Source organism: Salvelinus fontinalis, chromosome 30 (assembly GCF_029448725.1).
Source record: "Salvelinus fontinalis isolate EN_2023a chromosome 30, ASM2944872v1, whole genome shotgun sequence".
NCBI classification, from domain to species: domain Eukaryota; kingdom Metazoa; phylum Chordata; class Actinopteri; order Salmoniformes; family Salmonidae; genus Salvelinus; species Salvelinus fontinalis.
Genome location: NC_074694.1, coordinates 8,499,092 through 8,508,871, shown reverse-complemented (window position 1 = coordinate 8,508,871; position 9,780 = coordinate 8,499,092).

Genomic DNA, 9,780 nt, shown 5'->3' with positions numbered 1-9,780 from the left:
AGTGAAGGTTATGTTGTGGAGGGTAGTATCCTGTATATGTCCTGGTGACATAGTGAAGGTTATGTTGTGGAGGGTAGTATCCTGTATATGTCCTGGTGACATAGTGAAGGTTATGTTGTGGAGGGTAGTATCCTGTTTATGTCCTGGTGACATAGTGTTGTAGAGGGTAGTATCCTGTAAATGTCCTGGTGACATAGTGAAGGTTATGTTGTAGAGGGTAGTATCCTGTACATGTCCTGGTGACATAGTGAAGGTTATGTTGTGGAGGGTAGTATCCTGTATATGTCCTGGTGACATAGTGTTGTGGAGGGAAGTATCCTGTATATGTCCTGGTGACATAGTGAAGGTTATGTTGTAGAGGGTAGTATCCTGCATATGTCCTGGTTACATAGTGAAGGTTATGTTGTGGAGGGTTGTATCCTGTTTATGTCCTGGTTACATAGTGAAGGTTATGTTGTGGAGGGTAGTATCCTGTATATGTCCTGGTGACATAGTGTTGTGGAGGGTAGTATCCTGTATATGTCCTGGTGACATAGTGTTGTGGAGGGTAGTATCCTGTATATGTCCTGGTGACATAGTGTTGTAGAGGGTAGTATCCTGTATATGTCCTGGTGACATAGTGTTGTGGAGGGTAGTATCCTGTATGTCCTGGTGACATAGTGAAGGTAATGTTGTGGAGGGTAGTATTCTGTATATGTCCTGGTGACATAGTGTTGTGGAGGGTAGTATCCGTATATGTCCTGGTGACATAGTGTTGTGGAGGGTAGTATCCTGTATATGTCCTGGTGACATAGTGTTGTGGAGGGTAGTATCCTGTATATGTCCTGGTGACATAGTGTTGTGGAGGGTAGTATTCTGTATATGTCCTGGTGACATAGTGTTGTGGAGGGTAGTATCCTGTATATGTCCTGGTGACCTAGTGTTGTAGAGGGTAGTATCCTGTATATGTCCTGGTGACATAGTGTTGTGGAGGGTAGTATCATGTATATGTCCTGGTGACATAGTATTGTGGAGGGTAGTATCCTGTATATGTCCTGGTGACATAGTGTTGTGGAGGGTAGTATCCTGTATATGTCCTGGTGACATAGTGTTGTGGAGGGTAGTATCCTGTATATGTCCTGGTGACATAGTGAAGGTTATGTTGTGGAGGGTAGTATCCTGTATATGTCCTGGTGACATAGTGAAGGTTATGTTGTGGAGGGTAGTATCCTGTATATGTCCTGGTGACATAGTGAATGTTATGTTGTGGAGGGTAGTATCCTGTTTATGTCCTGGTGACATAGTGTTGTGGAGGGTAGTATCCTGTATATGTCCTGGTGACATAGTGTTGTGGAGGGTAGTATCCTGTATATGTCCTGGTGACATAGTGTTGTAGAGGGTAATATCCTGTAAATGTCCTGGTGACATAGTGAAGGTTATGTTGTGGAGGGTAATATCCTGTATATGTCCTGGTGACATAGTGTTGTAGAGGGTAGTATCCTGTATATGTCCTGGTGACATAGTGAAGGTTATGTTGTGGAGGGTAGTATCCTGTATATGTCCTGGTGACCTTGTGAAGGTTATGTTGAAGAGGGTAGTATCCTGTATATGTCCTGATGACATAGTGCTGTGGAGGGTAGTATCCTGTATATGTCCTGGTGACATAGTGTTGTGGAGGGTAGTATCCTGTATACGTCCTGGTGACATAGTGGTGTAGAGGGTAGTATCCTGTATATGTCCTGGTGACATAGTGTTGTGGAGGGTAGAATCCTGTATATGTCCTGGTGACATAGTGTTGTGGAGGGTAGTATCCTGTATATGTCCTGGTGACATAGTGAAGGTTATGTTGTGGAGGGTAGTATCCTTTATATGTCCTGGTGACATAGTGTTGTGGAGGGTATTATCCTGTATATGTCCTGGTGACATAGTGTTGTGGAGGGTAGTATCCTGTATATAACCTGGTGACATAGTGTTGTGGAGGGTAGTATCCTGTATATGTCCTGGTGACATAGTGTTGTAGAGGGTAGTATCCTGTATATGTCCTAGAGACATAGTGAAGGTTATGTTGTGGAGGGTAGTATCCTGTATATGTCCTGGTGACATAGTGTTGTGGAGGGTAGTATCCTGTATATGTCCTGGTGACATAGTGTTGTGGAGGGTAGTATCCTGTATATGTCCTGGTGACATAGTGTTGTGGAGGGTAGTATCCTGTATATGTCCTGGTGACATAGTGTTGTGGAGGGTAGTATCCTGTATATGTCCTGGTGACATAGTGTTGTGGACGGTAGTATCCTGTATATGTCCTGGTGACATAGTGTTGTGGAGGGTAGTATCCTGTATATGTCCTGGTGACATAGTGTTGTGGAGGGTAGTATCCTGTATATGTCCTGGTGACATAGTGTTGTGGAGGGTAGTATCCTGTATATGTCCTGGTGTCATAGTGTTGTGGAGGGTAGTATCCTGTATATGTCCTGGTGACATAGTGAAGGTTATGTTGTGGAGGGTAGTATCCTGTATATGTCCTGGTGACATAGTGAAGGTTATGTTGTGGAGGGTAGTATCCTGTATATGTCCTGGTGCCATAGTGTTGTGGAGGGTAGTATCCTGTATATGTCCTGGTGACATAGTGAAGGTTATGTTGTGGAGGGTAGTATCCTGTATATGTCCTGGTGACATAGTGTTGTGGAGGGTAGTATCCTGTATATGTCCTGGTGACATAGTGTTGTGGAGGGAAGTATCCTGTATATGTCCTGGTGACATAGTGTTGTGGAGGGTAGTATCCTGTATATGTCCTGGTGACATAGTGTTGTGGAGGGTAGTATCCTGTATATGTCCTGGTGACATAGTGAGGGTTATGTTGTGGAGGGTAGTATCCTGTATATATCCTGGTGACATAGTGTTGTGGAGGGTAGTATCCTGTATATGTCCTGGTGACATAGTGTTGTGGAGGGTAGTATCCTGTATATGTCCTGGTGACATAGTGAAGGTTATGTTGTGGAGGGTAGTATCCTGTATATGTCCTGGTGACATAGTGAAGGTTATGTTATGGAGGGTAGTATCCTGTATATGTCCTGGTGACATAGTGTTGTGGAGGGTAGTATCCTGTATATGTCCTGGTGACATAGTGAAGGTTATGTTGTGGATGGTAGCATCCTGTATATGTCCTGGTGACATAGTGTTGTGGAGGGTAGTATCCTGTATATGTCCTGGTGACATAGTGTAGGTTATGTTGTGGAGGGTAGTATCCTGTATATGTCCTGGTGACATAGTGTTCTGGAGTGTAGTATCCTGTATATGTCCTGGTGACATAGTGTTGTGGAGGGAAGTATCCTGTATATGTCCTGGTGACATAGTGTTGTGGAGGGTAGTATCCTGTATATGTCCTGGTGACATAGTGTTGTGGAGGGTAGTATCCTGTATATGTCCTGGTGACATAGTGAGGGTTATGTTGTGGAGGGTAGTATCCTGTATATATCCTGGTGACATAGTGTTGTGGAGGGTAGTATCCTGTATATGTCCTGGTGACATAGTGTTGTGGAGGGTAGTATCCTGTATATGTCCTTGTGACATAGTGCTGTGGAGGGTAGTATCCTGTATATGTCCTGGTGACATAGTATTGTGGAGGGTAGTATCCTGTATATGTCCTGGTGACATAGTGTTGTGGAGGGTAGTATCCTGTATATGTCCTGGTGACATAGTGTTGTGGAGGGTAGTATCCTGTATATGTCCTGGTGACATAGTGTTGTGGAGGGTAGTATCCTGTATATGTCCTGGTGACATAGTGTTGTGGAGGGTAGTATCCTGTATATGTCCTGGTGACATAGTGAATGTTATGTTGTGGAGGGTAGTATCCTGTATATGTCCTGGTGACATAGTGTTGTGGAGGGTAGTATCCTGTATATGTCCTGGTGACATAGTGAAGGTTATGTTGTGGAGGGTAGTATCCTGTATATGTCCTGGTGACATAGTGAAGGTTATGTTGTGGAGGGTAGTATCCTGTATATGTCCTGGTGACATAGTGTTGTGGAGGGTAGTATCCTGTATATGTCCTGGTGACATAGTGTTGTGGAGGGTAGTATCCTGTATATATCCTGGTGACATAGTGTTGTGGAGGGTAGTATCCTGTATATGTCCTGGTGACATAGTGTTGTGGAGGGTAGTATCCTGTATATGTCCTTGTGACATAGTGCTGTTGAGGGTAGTATCCTGTATATGTCCTGGTGACATAGTATTGTGGAGGGTAGTATCCTGTATATGTCCTGGTGACATAGTGTTGTGGAGGGTAGTATCCTGTATATGTCCTGGTGACATAGTGTTGTGGAGGGTAGTATCCTGTATATGTCCTGGTGACATAGTGTTGTGGAGGGTAGTATCCTGTATATGTCCTGGTGACATAGTGTTGTGGAGGGTAGTATCCTGTATATGTCCTGGTGACATAGTGAATGTTATGTTGTGGAGGGTAGTATCCTGTATATGTCCTGGTGACATAGTGTTGTGGAGGGTAGTATCCTGTATATGTCCTGGTGACATAGTGAAGGTTATGTTGTGGAGGGTAGTATCCTGTATATGTCCTGGTGACATAGTGAAGGTTATGTTGTGGAGGGTAGTATCCTGTATATGTCCTGGTGACATAGTGTTGTGGAGGGTAGTATCCTGTATATGTCCTGGTGACATAGTGTTGTGGAGGGTAGTATCCTGTATATGTCCTGGTGACATAGTGTTGTGGAGGGAAGTATCCTGTATATGTCCTGGTGACATAGTGTTGTGGAGGGTAGTATCCTGTATATGTCCTGGTGACATAGTGAGGGTTATGTTGTGGAGGGTAGTATCCTGTATATATCCTGGTGACATAGTGTTGTGGAGGGTAGTATCCTGTATATGTCCTGGTGACATAGTGTTGTGGAGGGTAGTATCCGTATATGTCCTGGTGACATAGTGAAGGTTATGTTGTAGAGGGTAGTATCCTGTATATGTCCTGGTGACATAGTGAAGGTTATGTTGTGGAGGGTAGTATCCTGTATATGTCCTGGTGACATAGTGAAGGTTATGTTGTAGAGGGTAGTATCCTGTATATGTCCTGGTGACATAGTGTTTTGGAGGGTAGTATCCTGTATATGTCCTGGTGACATAGTGAAGGTTATGTTGTGGAGGGTAGTATCCTGTATATGTCCTGGTGACATAGTGTTATGGAGGGTAGTATCCTGTATACGTCCTGGTGACATAGTGAAGGTTATGTTGTGGAGGGTAGTATTCTGTATATGTCCTGGTGACATAGTGTTGTGGAGGGTAGTATCCGTTTATGTCCTGGTGACATAGTGAAGGTTAAGTTGTGGAGGGTAGTATCCTGTATATTTCCTGGTGACATAGTGAAGGTTATGTTGTGGAGGGTAGTATCCTGTATATGTCCTGGTGACATAGTGTTGTAGAGGGTAGTATCCTATATATGTCCTGGTGACATAGTGTTGTAGAGGGTAGTATCCTGCATATGTCCTGGTGACATAGTGTTGTGGAGGGTTGTATCCTGTATATGTCCTGGTGACATAGTGAGGGTTATGTTTTGGAGGGTAGTATCCTGTATATATCCTGGTGACATAGTGTTGTGGAGGGTAGAATCCTGTATATGTCCTGGTGACATAGTGTTGTGGAGGGAAGTATCCTGTATATGTCCTGGTGACATAGTGAAGGTTATGTTGTGGAGGGTAGTATCCTGTATATGTCCTGGTGACATAGTGAAGGTTATGTTGTGGAGGGTAGTATCCTGTATATGTCCTGGTGACATAGTGTTGTGGAGGGTAGAATCCTGTATATGTCCTGGTGACATAGTGAAGGTTATGTTGTGGAGGGTAGTATCCTGTATATATCCTGGTGACATAGTGTTGTGGAGGGTAGAATCCTGTATATGTCCTGGTGACATAGTGAAGGTTATGTTGTGGAGGGTAGTATCCTGTATATGTCCTGGTGACATAGTGTTGTGGAGGGTAGTATCCTGTATATGTCCTGGTGACATAGTGTTGTGGAGGGTAGTATCCTGTATATTTCCTGGTGACATAGTGAATGTTATGTTGTGGAGGGTAGTATCCTGTATATGTCCTTGTGACATAGTGAAGGTTATGTTGTGGAGGGTAGTATCCTGTATATGTCCTGGTGACATAGTGTTGTGGAGGGTAGTATACTGTATATGTCCTGGTGACATAGTGTTGTGGAGGGTAGTATCCTGTATATGTCCTGGTGACATAGTGTTGTGGAGGGTAGTATCCTGTATATGTCCTGGTGACATAGTGTTGTAGAGGGTAGTATCCTGTATATGTCCTGGTGACATAGTGTTGTGGAGGGTAGTATCATGTATATGTCCTGGTGACATAGTATTGTGGAGGGTAGTATCCTGTATATGTCCTGGTGACATAGTGTTGTGGAGGGTAGTATCCTGTATATGTCCTGGTGACATAGTGTTGTGGAGGGTAGTATCCTGTATATGTCCTGGTGACATAGTGAAGGTTATGTTGTGGAGGGTAGTATCCTGTATATGTCCTGGTGACATAGTGAAGGTTATGTTGTGGAGGGTAGTATCCTGTATATGTCCTGGTGACATAGTTAATGTTATGTTGTGGAGGGTAGTATCCTGTTTATGTCCTGGTGACATAGTGTTGTGGAGGGTAGTATCCTGTATATGTCCTGGTGACATAGTGTTGTGGAGGGTAGTATCCTGTATATGTCCTGGTGACATAGTGTTGTAGAGGGTAGTATCCTGTAAATGTCCTGGTGACATAGTGAAGGTTATGTTGTGGAGGGTAATATCCTGTATATGTCCTGGTGACATAGTGTTGTAGAGGGTAGTATCCTGTATATGTCCTGGTGACATAGTGAAGGTTATGTTGTGGAGGGTAGTATCCTGTATATGTCCTGGTGACCTTGTGAAGGTTATGTTGAAGAGGGTAGTATCCTGTATATGTCCTGATGACATAGTGCTGTGGAGGGTAGTATCCTGTATATGTCCTGGTGACATAGTGTTGTGGAGGGTAGTATCCTGTATACGTCCTGGTGACATAGTGGTGTAGAGGGTAGTATCCTGTATATGTCCTGGTGACATAGTGTTGTGGAGGGTAGAATCCTGTATATGTCCTGGTGACATAGTGTTGTGGAGGGTAGTATCCTGTATATGTCCTGGTGACATAGTGTTGTGGAGGGTAGTATCCTGTATATGTCCTGGTGACATAGTGAAGGTTATGTTGTGGAGTGTAGTATCCTGTATATGTCCTGGTGACATAGTGTTGTGGAGGGTAGTATCCTGTATATGTCCTGGTGACATAGTGAAGGTTATGTTGTGGAGGGTAGTATCCTGTATATGTCCTGGTGACATAGTGAAGGTTATGTTGTGGAGGGTAGTATCCTGTATATGTCCTGGTGACATAGTGTTGTGGAGGGTAGTATCCTGTATATGTCCTGGTGACATAGTGTTGTGGAGGGTAGTATCCTTTATATGTCCTGGTGACATAGTGTTGTGGAGGGAAGTATCCTGTATATGTCCTGGTGACATAGTGTTGTGGAGGGTAGTATCCTGTATATGTCCTGGTGACATAGTGAGGGTTATGTTGTGGAGGGTAGTATCCTGTATATATCCTGGTGACATAGTGTTGTGGAGGGTAGTATCCTGTATATGTCCTGGTGACATAGTGTTGTGGAGGGTAGTATCCGTATATGTCCTGGTGACATAGTGAAGGTTATGTTGTAGAGGGTAGTATCCTGTATATGTCCTGGTGACATAGTGAAGGTTATGTTGTGGAGGGTAGTATCCTGTATATGTCCTGGTGACATAGTGAAGGTTATGTTGTAGAGGGTAGTATCCTGTATATGTCATGGTGACATAGTGTTGTAGAGGGTAGTATCCTGTATATGTCCTGGTGACATAGTGTTGTGGAGGGTAGTATCCTGTATATGTCCTGGTGACATAGTGAAGGTTATGTTGTGGAGGGTAGTATCCTGTATATGTCCTGGTGACATAGTGTTATGGAGGGTAGGATCCTGTATACGTCCTGGTGACATAGTGAAGGTTATGTTGTGGAGGGTAGTATTCTGTATATGTCCTGGTGACATAGTGTTGTGGAGGGTAGTATCCGTTTATGTCCTGGTGACATAGTGAATGTTAAGTTGTGGAGGGTAGTATCCTGTATATTTCCTGGTGACATAGTGTTGTGGAGGGTAGAATCCTGTATATGTCCTGGTGACATAGTGTTGTGGAGGGAAGTATCCTGTATATGTCCTGGTGACATAGTGAAGGTTATGTTGTGGAGGGTAGTATCCTGTATATGTCCTGGTGACATAGTGAAGGTTATGTTGTGGAGGGTAGTATCCTGTATATGTCCTGGTGACATAGTGTTGTAGAGGGTAGTATCCTGCATATGTCCTGGTGACATAGTGTTGTGGAGGGTTGTATCCTGTATATGTCCTGGTGACATAGTGAGGGTTATGTTGTGGAGGGTAGTATCCTGTATATATCCTGGTGACATAGTGTTGTGGAGGGTAGAATCCTGTATATGTCCTGGTGACATAGTGTTGTGGAGGGAAGTATCCTGTATATGTCCTGGTGACATAGTGAAGGTTATGTTGTGGAGGGTAGTATCCTGTATATGTCCTGGTGACATAGTGAAGGTTATGTTGTGGAGGGTAGTATCCTGTATATGTCCTGGTGACATAGTGTTGTGGAGGGTAGAATCCTGTATATGTCCTGGTGACATAGTGAAGGTTATGTTGTGGAGGGTAGTATCCTGTATATATCCTGGTGACATAGTGTTGTGGAGGGTAGAATCCTGTATATGTCCTGGTGACATAGTGAAGGTTATGTTGTGGAGGGTAGTATCAAGTATATGTCCTGGTGACATAGTGTTGTGGAGGGTAGTATCCTGTATATGTCCTGGTGACATAGTGTTGTGGAGGGTAGTATCCTGTATATTTCCTGGTGACATAGTGAAGGTTATGTTGTGGAGGGTAGTATCCTGTATATGTCCTGGTGACATAGTGAAGGTTATGTTGTGGAGGGTAGTATCCTGTATATGTCCTGGTGACATAGTGTTGTAGAGGGTAGTATCCTGCATATGTCCTGGTGACATAGTGTTGTGGAGGGTTGTATCCTGTATATGTCCTGGTGACATAGTGAGGGTTATGTTGTGGAGGGTAGTATCCTGTATATATCCTGGTGACATAGTGTTGTGGAGGGTAGAATCCTGTATATGTCCTGGTGACATAGTGTTGTGGAGGGAAGTATCCTGTATATGTCCTGGTGACATAGTGAAGGTTATGTTGTGGAGGGTAGTATCCTGTATATGTCCTGGTGACATAGTGAAGGTTATGTTGTGGAGGGTAGTATCCTGTATATGTCCTGGTGACATAGTGTTGTGGAGGGTAGAATCCTGTATATGTCCTGGTGACATAGTGAAGGTTATGTTGTGGAGGGTAGTATCCTGTATATATCCTGGTGACATAGTGTTGTGGAGGGTAGAATCCTGTATATGTCCTGGTGACATAGTGAAGGTTATGTTGTGGAGGGTAGTATCAAGTATATGTCCTGGTGACATAGTGTTGTGGAGGGTAGTATCCTGTATATGTCCTGGTGACATAGTGTTGTGGAGGGTAGTATCCTGTATATTTCCTGGTGACATAGTGAATGTTATGTTGTGGAGGGTAGTATCCTGTATATGTCCTTGTGACATAGTGAAGGTTATGTTGTGGAGGGTAGTATCCTGTATATGTCCTGGTGACATAGTGTTGTGGAGGGTAGTATCCTGTATATGTCCTGGTGACATAGTG